The sequence below is a fragment of the Chiroxiphia lanceolata genome, chromosome Z (assembly GCF_009829145.1).
Source record: "Chiroxiphia lanceolata isolate bChiLan1 chromosome Z, bChiLan1.pri, whole genome shotgun sequence".
Taxonomy (NCBI): domain Eukaryota; kingdom Metazoa; phylum Chordata; class Aves; order Passeriformes; family Pipridae; genus Chiroxiphia; species Chiroxiphia lanceolata.
The window spans coordinates 61,434,800-61,448,976 of NC_045671.1; the positions used below are offsets into that span (position 1 = coordinate 61,434,800).

Sequence of the window (14,177 nt, forward strand, 5' to 3'; positions counted from 1 at the left end):
GTGGCCTAGGTGGTGGTGGAGCTCACAGCACTGACACACAGGAACTTGAAGTCATCAAAATTAAAGACGGGAAATTTGTTGAGCTTAATTGAATATTCTAGAAAACAAATAAAGAGGATAAAAGTAGCTTATCCTAGTGCCATGTTCCCACCATTTCTGACTAATAGCAACTTGTTTTTCATAAAATGTGAAGAATGCAAGAACGATGAACTTCCCTGATGGTTTCTCATTAATTTTTGCACTGAAAACTCAGATGTGGTAGAAGGGGCATAACAAGAAGTCACCCTGAGATTGCCGCAAAGCTAAAAATGTCACACAGAGCCAGTAATAGAGAGGAAGTAACACAGCATCTCTTGCCTCGCTGTAGAAACAGTGGGAGGATGGCAAAGGCAAAGGTTTTTCCTTTGTTAATTGACTCTGGGGCCGGTGAAAAACTCACTCTATTCATATACAGCCTGACACTGTACTGCCAGTGCATCTCTCCACCACAGGTGTCTGTGCAAGCTGGACAGGCAATGCCAGTCAAATCATATTTTAAACTCATATCCACTTTCTTCATCCAGTCAGGCACAACAGAATCAGATCTTGTTGCTTCAGTGGACCAAAGGCAGGTGCATCTTGATGAATACCAGGAGTTAAGTGAAGACATGCAGTGTGCATTTCCTAAAGGAGAGCTTTAGTCCTACAGGCAGGAACTGAAAGTAGAGGATTGATGGAGAATCTTTTTATAGATGTTCAGACACTTAATATCCTTTATGAAAAAGTAATGCATTTTTATGATACCACTATAATTTTATTAGACCTACTATACTTTATTAGATCTACTTTTTACTGGACTGAAGCTAATGGGATTTTGCAGCCCAATGAATTTAGCTGTGTAAGGTTGTTCTGCATGCACTGAGCTAGTGATCCCCACAGCAACCATCTCAGTGTTGCAGGAAAAAGGAAGAGGTGGTACACTTGAGAGTCAAGAGGAGGGAGATGTTAGATTTCTTCTTCTAACCTTTGATTTTTCAGCCACTGCTAACTGCTACTGCAGTTGCAGAGGTGTAACTATGGGAAGATGTGATTTAAAAAAGATGTTTCTATTGTTGCAGATTTTGCCCAGCCCATGGCTTAGTAACATTGAGACCCACATTTCCCTACAAGCTGCTTGCCATCTTGCAAGCTCTGACTGCTTCATGGTAGCTTACCCAAGGACTTCTGAGAGCACCAAGAGCATTTTGGGAAACAGCCTGCTAAAATCAAGAGCCTAACCATACAATGCTGCTTGTCCTGGAGGGTACAACAGCATCAGCCTGGAATTATCACACTGCAGTTAATCCCACAGTCATTAATTAACTTCTGACAGGCCTGGGTGTGAAAATTATTGTGGCCATTTCTCGAATCCCAGTATTACTCAGGCAATTTATTGAACTGCAACAGCAGACAGAGACTTATATTGCTTCTGGCTTTCCAAGGCAGGGTTTATCATGTGCTAAGAAATGAAGTCGTACTTCCCAGTTTCTCCATATTCCAGATTTTAAAAATTGGTGTATCTAGTTTGAGCTGAGTTTTGATACTTGATAGTGCTAAGAGTAACAGCTTCTTGTTAGTGTTACCTCAGTCCTGAACAGGGACAGTGAGTCAAATGCCACAACAGAACACGGTACACAGATGGCCATTCAGGAATGTTTCATACTCTATACATGGTGGTGTCCATTAAAGTCTGTATCACTTTTTTCCTTTTCTCCCTACTAGATACCTTGTCCTCATAAACTACAAAAAATGGCACGAGTTGCTGCAATGCTTGAAAATGTAGCCAGATCAGAAAGCGTTGGTTGTGGTGAGCAGCACGCAGCTCTAGTACTTGCAAAAAAGGAAATAAATATGAAATTAAAATGAAATAAAATTATGGTTTTGTGATGGTAGGCAGGTATCACCTACCATCTGTAAGGCTGTTGTATCACTGGAAGGGTGGAACAAGAGTTATCTGCCTTCATCTCCTGCAGAAAATATAGCATCCTTGCTTCTGATTTCTTTTTTTTTTTTTTTTTAAATAGCATAATTTGCTTTCTTTTGTCTGGAAGAAACCAGTTTATCCCTTTCATTCTTGGACAGTGTGGAGGAGTCCTGGAAAAGTCTGGAATCTTAGTTCAATACCACACCAGTGGATGGGTTCTGTTTAAAGATAAGGGTATTCCCATCCTGTCTTCATTGCTGACTTCAGCTGCTGCCTACCAAAACACAAAGCCCTTTGCCCACCATTGCCTGTCAGCAGCTGAATGATGCTTTAAGAGTTATGCCTGAACACCTTCTGAAATACTTGGAGGACTTGTTGGGGCATCACCAGGAAACACTAACAAAACCTACACCCTTACCAAGTGTGGACAGGAGTTCTCTCTGGGACCTGTAAGACAGAATTTGGAAAAGCATTAAGTGGTCAGAAACATACATCCCATATCCAGAAGGGCCTTTGCAAGCACTGGTGCTCTGGGTTATAATCATATCAACACTGAAAGGTTCTGGATCAAGTGCCACAAGATTGAATTTTTATGCGTGTAACTCACAGGCTGCCTGTCCAGATTCAGTGCTGCTGTAGGTACACCAGTAACTGACAAACATAGAGGAGATCTGGCACCTAAATTTCAGTCCTGCTCCCTCACCCCTAATATTCCTTTTGTTTCCCTCTTTTGGAGCTTACTGAAGAGTTTATTTTCTAACCGTATTTCAGGGGATGCAGGCTAGCTATGTGAACATGCAGCACCTCAGCAATGAAGGTTCCTTTCAAAAAAATGATCTTTGTATTCCATTTACCTGATGCCACACGCACAGCAGAAGCACTGCAAAATCACACAAAATAGCCATCTGTGCAGGCACAAGCCCTTTTGCCAGAATTCTGTCACTGAGATGATACAGGAAGAAAAGAGTAATATTTGCTTGCCAAAACATACACACACCCTACATCTATGCAGACAACTGTGCTATTATCTGAAGGTCTGTGGGTGCTCCATGCCAGACCATTTAAGTTGAAATGCACATGGTAAATGTCTAGACACGCAATGTTCTGCTCCATGCTGATGCCGAGAGTTGCACTGTGTGTATGTGTTTGGTAAGGGAAGAAGAGGAGGGCTGCCAGACGAGATAATAAGATGCCATCGAAACTGGTGAGATCTCAGCTCTAATGTCTCTATCCATCTCTGGATGCTTCCCCTAAAGCAAAGGCAGTTCCTCACACAGTGCCTGTTGCTGTTCATACTTCAAATTAGCAATCATTGTCTTAGTGGGACTGTATCAGAAAATCCAGGGGTCTGTATTCATCTTCCCTCTATGGAAACAAACCTACTAACATCCCCCGTGGAACTACTCTAAATAAAGAAGTAAAGATACCTGCAATATCTGGATGTTCCTAAAAATCTCCAGAGTCTACTCACCTTTAACTATAGGTCCCTTCCTACTCAGAATATTCTGTGTAAAGAGTGAGGAATTTGTCCTGGCACTCCATATGTATTTAAACAATACTTGTCTTTTGCTCATTTTTGTGTTAGCTCATGCAGCAGACACTGACACATAAGACAGGCTCCTGGCAGATACTACTACTGTCCAGAAAGAACAGGAATTTTAGGCACTGTTTAGAGGCTGATCTGCTCTCACGGGATGAACCAGGTCATATTCCTGTGTTCCCTGTTGTCTTGTGAGCACCAATTTGGCCTGAACAATTTCTGTTCTACTGAGTAGTTTGATGACAACTGTGTAAACAGACCCTCCTCCAGAAGGGGCTCCAGACCCAGGAGTCTGAAGGACACAGATGTTGTGGAGAGGTGACCCCACAGCAGATGGTATTGCAGAGGAGGATACAGCTTAGCTGTTTTGTAGAATGGGCAATACTTGTCTGCTCAATCATTTTTTCAGGCTCGTGTTCTGCACATGAGAACATCTGGCCACCCTGAGCCTCCAAGAACATTTCTGTGTCCCACTCACCAAGGTCCAGATGCATAGAAATCTCCTTCCAAATGCAGATGAAAGACATCATCTTGTATTTCAGAGTTAATGGTTCCACGGTTAGCAGCATCCTCTCTCCTTAGCACTCAGTGCTTCTGCCCGCCTTTTCCTGGGTATACATTTCAAGCAGGTTTTTTCTCCGATCCTGTTTCATTACCATTTTCCATGGAGACATGGAACTAAGTTATTGCAAGTACATAAGGAGCTTTGAGATGAATAATCAGAGTAATGGTTTTGGTTGGAAGGGACTTTAAAGATCACTTAGTTCCAATCCCCCCATCATGGACAGGGACACCTTCCACTAGACCAGGTTGCTCAGAGCCCCATCCAGCCTGGCCTTGAACACTTCCAGGGATGGGGCAACCACAACTCCTCTGGGCAACCTGTGCCAGTGAGTGAACCCTCACAGTAAAGAATTTCTTCTTAGTATCTAACCTAAATCCACCCTCACTCAGTTTGAAACCATTCCTCCTTGTTCTATCACTCCATGCCCTTGTAAAAAGTTCCTCTCAGCTCCCTTTTAGAATCCCTTTAGGTACTGGAAGGTACTATAAGGTGTCCCCAGAGCCTTCTCCTCTCCAGACTAAACAACCCCAACTCTCTCAGCCTGTCCTTTGTAGGAGAGGTTCTCCAGACCCCTGATCATTGTCATGCCCTTCCTCTGGACTTGCTCCAGTGGGGATCCACGTCTTTCTTACATTGGAGGCCTCAGAGCTGGACGCAGTACTCCGTGTGGGATCTCTCAAGAGCAGAATAGAGGGTTAGAATCACCTCTCTTGCTCTGCTGGCCACAATGCTTTTGATCAGCCCAGGATACAACTGGCATTCTGGACTGCAAGTGCACATTGCCATGTTGAGCCTCTTATCCACCAGCACTCCCAAGTTCTTCTCCTCCTTCTTGGCAGTGCTGCTCTCAGTCCATTCTCTGCCCAGCCTGTACTTGTCCTTGGGATTGCCCTAACCTAGGTGCAGCACCTTGCACTTGGCCTTGTTGAACTTCATGAGGTTCACACAGGCCCTCCTCTATCCTGGTCTATCCTAGTCCCTCTGGATGGCATCCCTTCCCTCCAGTGTTTCAACTGCACAAACAGCTTGGTGTTGTCAGCAAACTTGCTGAGGCTGCATTCAATCCCACGGTCCATGTCACTGACAAAGACATTAAAGTCCAAATACCAATCCCTGCGGAACTCCATTCATATCAAGCTGCATGCAGGATTTTGTCTTCAAGCTCCTCCAGGTGTTATTTCCTTACAGTTTTTGGAGAAGCAGCAATAAGCATGTTTCATGTGCTGCCAGTCTTGCATGTGCATTCTGTAGGAATTCGGACCTTAGAACAAAGTGTCCATGCACAAACAGCCATATCTTCTTATACATACCCATTTTACACAGCCATCTTTTTTGCTTGTTTGTTTGTTTTTTTCTACTTAGTCTCTTTGAGAGAGATCAGTAGCAAAGGTTGTAACATAGTAAGCCATCAGGCTACACTAAAAAGAAATCTTGTGTATCTTTTCAGGGATAGCTGCCTATTTCCATTTCTCTTCAGCGTATATCAAAAAGAAAACCATCAGTGAATTACAGACCCACTTTGCTACCTTCAAAGTATCCCTGAAGAAGTAATGTGCCACAGTATTCCTCAGCAACTTTTGCATCAGTTGCAGTCATAATATTCTTCAGCAATGAACACAATGTTCAGATACATTCAGCCACAACTGAAGATTCTATCACTTCTGTGATAGATGTGATAGAGTTCTGTGATAGATGCTGGGGAAGCACTCCAGATTGCCTGAGCCAAATTCCTTAGTGCTTTTTGCCTAGCTACCCAGAAGGCCTGGACAGTGCAAGACTCTACACAGCATGCACACATACCTGCTGGTTATCCCTGGGTGTGAGAGGAGGAGGAAAGAACAGTCAACCATCCCACAGGCTGGGGAAGCACAGTACTTCTTAAAGTGGCAATCTGAGTTAATTGATGTAGAAAGGGAAAAGTGAAAGCAGATGAGTTAGCAATACTTTACCAATTTGCTGAGCTGAATCTGCATTAAAGACATGAACCACCAGCTGAATACTCACTTCTAGACCAAAGGTAAACTCATTAACTTAAGGCTCTGTGAAGACATTTTAATCCAAGCTATAGAGTTTAATCCCACAGGTTTACTGTGCATGTGCAACAGACATGAAAACACCTGTACATCACCTGTCCATAATTCACTTCTGTGTCTCTCTTCATCCAAAGGCCTCTGTTTTTTCTTTCCACTTGTCACTGGGACAACAGCAGGATCTTTGACAGAATGCCTTTTGCTGTGCCAAGCACAGCCCAGCTACTAGCCCCAGTCATCAACAAGGGAATTTTTTTAGCAGAATTTGTCAGGTGATGGAAATGCAGTCCCAGAATACCTTGTGAAAGTCATGTTCCTCTATACCTCACCCACGGTGTCACTTAGCTCTTACTTATCCTGCACTATCCTGCACTTATGTCCTAATGACACACATTGTTGTGGCATTTTCCTGAGGGATTTAGCTTTTCCTTTTCCTCATGTTTTTTTGGCAGAACCCAAGACACTCTGACCTTCTCCAACACAGTTATTGTCCCATGAACAGCAGCTCTGTGGAATTTCTTAAGGTATTTTTTTATTTGGGATGTTTTGCTTTCACAATATAGGGGCTTTATTAGCTCTAGTTTTCTGGCCCTTTCATTTTAAAACCTCTTGAGTGTAGCAAATTCAGACCTGACAAGCAACTGCCTTAAAAGATGCATATTTTTGGATGTACATTTAATTATTCTAGATGAACATTAAAACAAAACTATGTGGAGAGCAGACCTTACTGCTGAAATTCTGAGTGCAAAGTAAATAATTTCAAGCCAAACTATGCCTTGGAATTGACGTACCCATATGAGGTTTGGAAAAATTACTTTCAAAAGACTTTCCAAAATGGCTCTCTGGATGTAGGCTTTCAGTCCTACTAAATTGAGATTAAATAAGCACGTGGTTCAAGTCAAGCTTGCTTTTAAGTAAATTCCTGAGTAGGGAAGGACTTACTTAAGCAATTGTTTAGATATTTTCCTGAAACACAGCCCCAGAAGTCAAAGAGGGTATGACACCAACTATTTCTTGGTGAGCCTATTTGCACTCTGCTAATCAAAATGCACCATAGGTCTATGGGAACTTCTCAGCTATGCTGATACTCATACTTGAAAAGCATGAGACACAGCTTGTACTTTTTTTTATACAACATGCTTCGAAATGTCAACTAAATTATTTTCACGTGATTAAAGAAAGCAGTCAACTTTGCAGAAAACAATTTATTAAATACATGGGACTTGGTTGCTACACATAATTACAGACAAAATACTGTGAATAAAGCATGCAGTTATCACAGACATCAATGACTATTTTGATTAATTTTTAAATGGTCTTTAATTCTGTAAGTTAAGGCTGTACCAATACAAATTTTAAAAATTGAAAATAACAAGTCACACTACAATAGTAGCAAACATTGTACAGACACTGAAACCAATCTCTAATGCAGCAGAACCAGACTTGTTAAAGATTATCATAAGGGAATAAAAATGGAGGTGAAGTGCAATGAAGATCAGAACATCTCTGGAATTTACAGATCAGTAACAGTGAATGTCACACTCCAGTAAGAACAAACATTCTTTTCAAAAGCCTAATTATCTGACACCTAAGCAAGAGAGGAAACTCATAAACACTATTTTAAAAAAGAAAAGACCTCTTGGTTTTACTTTATTTTAATTGAGGGCACTTCTGTACTCAAACACTAAAAGAACATTTTCAAGGAGACAACGTGGCAGACAACAGTACAACACGTTTGTTTATTCTATCCCCATTAAAGAACAGTGGAGTGTCTTGAAGAAGAAAAATACGTCACAACAAAAAAACCTGTTCTCAACTAACACAAGTGACAGACAACTTTGTTGACCATATTGGTCTTCATCTGTGAAGGACCTTACCCTGTATGAAATTTGCTTCATAAAAATACACTGCAGATATGGCAATATGACATTTATATGCATCAAAACTTATCCAGCTGATGAGTAGAAAAATTACCAGCCTGCAAACCTGTTGGGGATCTGAGGCTCTAAGTAGATTATGATCTTCCTTCATTTACAGCAGCAAATCCTTTTTGCTTGTTTTTCTCCTGTTGCTGTGCAAGTACAGAAATAGGGTAATTTGAGGACAATGGGGTTGAACAGGTAACTCTGAAAATGGACTAGTTAACAATATTACTCATGTTTTCAGAATATGATCCAGTAATGTCTCCCTTCCCCCAAGATATTCTACATTTGCAGAGCTTAATGCATTAAAATGCATAAAAATATTACTTCTCCTTAATAGACAAGTATATATAATCTGCTGTTTATATAATCTCTCAAATGCAGGAGCAAGAGATCTGTGTAAGAAGGTGCCCTGTGTACAGAAAACTGCATTTGGAGTGGAAGATAAGTAGCACTCCTCACGCTAAAACCTCCGCTTTAAATAGCTGATTACAGCTGGGGCTTCCAAAGGGGTCTAAAAAAAGCTAAGTCCCCAAATTCCACTGGGGTTTGGATGGATAATTCTTTCCTGGATCCTTTCAGCAGCACAGGATAAGCTATTTAACAAAAAAAAAAAAAAAGAAAAAAAAAAGCTGATCCTGCAATATAATGCACTTTAGACAAAAATGCGCACAAGAGTAAATACAGGACTGACAATATGGACACTATGTACATGGAAGGAATCACTGTGATTGGAAGGTGGTATCTAAAGCAACACACCACTAGCATCACCCAGTTTGTGTCTTGAAACTGATGCACTGTGGTGTAAAACAAACAAATGCAACTAGATACTCTGACATGCTACGGGACGGAGGCTAAATCCTATTGCCAGGCCTGCACCTGTAGAACCATAATGGCATGTCCAGGGTGCAAAGTAGGAATAAAGGACATTGATGGCTTTTCTGGCTCAAATCTAAGCTGAAGATAATGCAGATATACCTAGCTTCAAGTGGAATAGAAGACGGGGAAAAACCAGCTGCTATGCTGCTGGAATCTGACTTTTTTAATAGACTCTTTTCATAGAAGTTAGGAAGATCAATTGGTAAGACAATTAGTGCAATTGGAGACTCAGGTCTAGCTATAAATAGAAGAAATGCAGGATATAAGACCATGGCTTGAATATTTAATATTAGGGTCACACAGGCAGTTCTATGGAGTCAAAACTCTTCACTCATACTAGTAGCATGTGTTCACATGTGAATAGCTACTAGACAACCAAAACAATGGAAAACCACATTGTAACTGGTCTCAGCCGGCTTCTGGTCTAGTAAAATGAGCTTGAAGAAGCTTCCAGTTTTTAAAGGACAATAAAAGGACCTAATATTTCTGAAAAGAGCTCAATTCCCTTTAACGGACGGGAACTGAGGCACTGGAAAAGGTTTCTAATCTCTTGTGGAAAGTTTTAATCTTCAGCTGGGGTTTTCAAATTCATCAGTTTGTGGGGTACTGGCTTGCAACCAACTATACAGGATGATTTTCAACATGTTCTGTATGCTTCAATATTGCTTTTTGCAAATGTCCTTGGTAACACAAAAAAGGAACAACTACACTGAAAATTTTGGCATACATTTGTTTGGTTGTTTGGGTTTTTTGGGGAAGTATTTGACATCACAAGGGCTGTAATTTTTCCAGCTTGAAGACAGAGATGACTTTAGAGCAATACTGCTGAGGATGAATTCAATGTACTCTTATTTTCCCAAACATGCAATTTTTCTGATAACCTGTTATTTTTGATTTGAAACATTTTTTGAAGACATGTAATGGATTTTAATCTCTCATTAGAGACAGAAAATTGATGGTCAGTCTTTCCTTTTTTCCATGCAAAACACTGTTTTAAAGACCAGCCTAGGTACACTGAACCATTCTGGGAAACCAGGGTGGGAAATGCACCAGAGAACTGAATACCTCACATTTCCCTCCTGACTGTTTCTATTGTATGTTCAGTAGGATACAATTTCAGCCTGTCAAAATCTCATCAAAATGAATGCATATGAGTGTGTATATTTGCTATACTGCTAGATTCTAGGCCATCCTGTCTGCACAGGTGAAGCTCCCATTCTCTTGCTCCTCTCCGCACCTGGGGCCGGGCCCCAGCTCCAAACAAACCTACGTCCTGAGGACCTTGCTGCCACCGTCCAAGCTCGCTCAGCCCCGGTAGATGAACCTTAGGATTAAAGGGTGGGCTCAGCTCAGCACACACTGTGTCTCACCTAAAAACTCCACTGCGCAGGCTCGAAGGCCTTAGCCGCATTTGCAAAGCCCTGTATCACCAGCGTGCTTGTGACAAATGTGGGTGGAGACCTTTCCCGGATCTTCGTTTGCAAAGACTGGCCATGACTGACAGATTCTAGGCAGAGGGTAGAAGGAGAACTGAAAATGCAATGTCAGAATTTTGATAAACAGGGCTTTTCTGCCATGTTCTTAGAAAGAAAAAGACCAAAAATCTTGGGCTTGATTTTCATCCAAGTCTCATTTGGCAGCAATGTGTGGCTTCAGCAGAAGTAGAACAAACCGGAATCCACCACTCGACCAGGCTAACTCTTGTCAGCTCATGCTGCAAGAACAGAGGACTGCTGTCATTAAATGGCGCTTTAGCATGCTCTGCAATGACTTGAAGAGGCTTGGCTATTCACTGGATCCATCACCAACAGAAACATTTGGATACTATGCATTCCCTCCAGCTATCGGACTGCTGCTGCAGGAGGTGTAGCAGAAGAAGATGGCTTCTTTTCAGCTCTATTAAAGCTTTCTTTTTCTCCAAGCAAGAATCATTAAGAATATACTTTAAAGAAAGATGGAGAGTTAAATATTATTTTTTCTTCTTTTTCCTTTTTTTTTTTTTAAACTTCAAGCTGGTAAGTGATCATCTGTGCAGAAAAAGATATTAGAAGTTTGGCATCTCCCATCTACCACAACATATTGATTCCTTCTACAGAAGGCACTAAATACTGTCATAAAACAAGAAATGATCAGCAGAATGCAGAGTTTTAGCATGACACACAAAAATTCTGCTAACTGGCACAGTTTCATAGTACAGTTTTCACTTACCTAAAATGGTGGTAATTATAGCAGCAATGGTTAGGACTTTTACAAGTATCACATATATACACAAATGTCAGAACATTGAGAAAACATGCAACATTTCAACAGCAACATCACTGAATCACACAATGCATAGAATTATTATTATTATTGTTATTATTATTATTATTCGGCAAGACAGTGAAATTTTTTTAACAAAACAAAAGACTTAACAAAAATCTACTTTCTTACAAACTATTCTTAAAAAACCCCACAAGTTGTAAAGTCAGTGAGTGAGCATTAGCCTTAGAGTTTTAACTCTAAGAATGGATTGGTCACTATGGAAAATTCACATTGTTAGGTGGAAATTTGGTTATGTTTAAGCAAAATATGTTTTTCAACTGCTATTTTGAAAGAAACAGTGCTAATCTTGTCAATTTACAAAATGGCAGGAAATACATTCATGTTAATAGATTAGAAAGATTAAACATTGCATGCAGGGAAAGATAAAAGCCTTGCTTTAGCTGTTTCTCCTAGCACTGCTTGCCATGAGACCAAGGGCTGTCATAGTAAAAATGCTTTTCAAAGTCAGAGTTAAACGCTGAAGACAATTAAACAAAATGGAAATTATTTTCTAATTCCAGTGTAAAACAAAGTAGGATATTAAAGGATAAGGATTATGCCTGCCTTCTTTAATAAAAAAGACAAAAAATTCCATTGTGTTTACCAGGCTTTCCCACTGCCTTTCCACAACCTTTGTTGCATTTCGATAGTCTGCGACTTCTTTTTCTTCAAGTCTGGAATATTTGGTCTACCCTGACAGGTCTCAAAGACAATCCTGAGACAGATGGGTCACATGGACAAAAGCAAGCACTGACAACACAACAGTGTCTGAGGGATGTCCTTTCCTGCCTACCTCAGGAAAGCTTCTGTTTCAATGGGGCTAGTCCTATGCCTGGAGGGAAGTGCAATAATAGCCTGAGCTGGGTGGGAGCAGAGGGCACGGGATGCATTTCCCACGGCTCTCCGCAGAACTGGCACCAAATTCTCTCTGGCAGCAACACCACCCAGCTTGCCATAAATAGGTGCAAAATCAGGTTCTCACCACTTCCTCCCCTCACAGCTTTCAGATTCCTTTAAGATGTTTTTGTCTGCACATTCTGAATGCTCTGGATACTTCTGCACCTGCATTTCCTGTCCATGCACCCAGCCTTGGGCAGAGGAACCCCATCTTTCAAGTTTCTCACAGAGAAAGCTCCTGAAGAAGGCAAAGCTTGCAAGATCTGAACCGTAAGGTCCAGGTAGAAAACAAAGGTCTCCACAAAGCAATTGACACTGCAGTCATCACTCAGTGCACCTTCAGTCTCAGAGTCACTAGGATAATTTTCTCTCTACCAAAATCAGTTCAAAGCTATTTACTATTGCCTTGCCTGCTATATCCACCACAGGAGATACTACAGCAGTGTCTCCTGCATTGCCTTGTTTTCAGGCTGGAAATTTACATACAGTAAGTGTATTAAATGGGTGATAAGAAAAGAGAATGAGGAATCCTGGCAGGAGCAATGCAGGGCAGACCAGGGACTACTTAGGGCTACACAAGATGCAGGCCAGCTGAGAACATGCTCTAATGGTAAGGAGGGCCATTTCAACAAGATTACAGCCTTCAGGGAGCAGATCAAATTCTAGGCATGAGGAATGTCAGAAAGCTGTCTTTGTTCACAAAAAAAAAAAAAAAAAAGGGGGCAGCTGAAGTGGCAAAGATAGTATCTGTAAAATTAATTTTAAGAGTTTTGTTTTCTGGTGTAGGAATAATACAATATTTTTGTCCTGAACATTCTGCATTTTCTTGATGTTTTTCCCTTCATTTGGCTGTTTTGTTATTTTCTTGATACTTATGGACTGTATAAAACAGTACTAATGAAAAAGAACTCATACATGGATTTCCAAAGCATTGTTTAAAAGAGCTAAACATCTCTTCTTATTCCCACTGAAACTTAATCCCACTGAATTTCAAAGATAGCACCTACTTCACCAGTATCTTAAATACTGTGAAAGAAACCTCTATTAATTACAAAAGATCAAATTGAAATCTGAAAATGTATTGGTTTTTTTCAGATACTACTAACTGCTGTGTAGTGAATGCTGAGCACAAAGAATAAAAGATTAGCCAAAAGCATCCTAATCCCTTTGAAACAGTAAGTCCATTTCCAACACAGAGACAACAACTCATTTAGTGGCATTTGTAGAATAAAATAAAAATAATTTTGTCTGCATTACCAACTAACATTAACCAATTCAGTGAGAAAACAGAGGGAATAAATTAATTGCTTGAGACAGAGATCCATCAGTCCATGTAATGAGAAAATTTTATACCAAACCAATCTTCCCCCCCATCAGAGTAGGTATTAAAGCTTTAGACATCACCACTGCTTCAAATATGTTCCAGTGAGTGGATAGTGTCAAACTTTTCAATAAGCTCACAGGTGTGTCTAGGCTGTGGGGCTTTATAGCATTTGTAAACGCCTCTCTGCTGCTTTCAGGAAGAGTCAAGGTGCTGGGGAACAATGTCAGCAGAGCTTCACGGGACATCAGCCAGAGAGCAGTGGGGAGGAACTGGCACAACCTGGTTTGCATGAGTGAAGCTGGAAGCAGTGCAACCATGCAACTCACTGGAGGCTCAGAGAACCCCAGCTTGTCCTCAGAATGGCCACTCCCTTGCTGGCTGAAGTTATGCTTCTGTGAAAGAGGTGGATCACTGATTCCTGGCTGGTAGACTTCAAAAGCTGTTGAGGAGACACAGCGCAGCTTCATGTGTTTGTCACATGCTGTCCATGGGAAGGCATCATCATTTAGTTGTGCTTAGATCCTTCCCCTTTCTTGGCTTGCAGATGCCCAGCTGATAGCAGTGTCCTTGGCAAGCTGCCCCCGGGCTCTTTGTTTGGAGAATGGTGCAGTGACAGTCATGCTGGCTCTGCACAGAGAAAACGGAGGTGCTGGGAGACAGCAGCTGATGATGCAGTACTGTCCCCAACCACCAAGGCATGACTCAGCACATGGCAACCATCACCAGAAAGTACAGTTCAAGTTTTGTGGCGAGAAATACAGCCATACTTTACAC

The 14,177-nt window shown here is 41.2% G+C and overlaps 1 protein-coding gene across 1 annotated transcript in view; it reads right to left on the reverse strand.

The window, feature by feature from the left end:
• Nucleotides 1-10,394: 10,394 nt before the first annotated feature.
• KIAA1958 (KIAA1958 ortholog) overlaps nucleotides 10,395-14,177 on the reverse strand; it is a 74,146-nt gene continuing 70,363 nt past the window's right edge. The window contains exon 4 of the transcript XR_004354605.1: nucleotides 10,395-14,030. The gene's annotated coding sequence lies outside the window, so the exon portion shown is untranslated. The remainder of the gene's footprint in view (nucleotides 14,031-14,177) is intronic.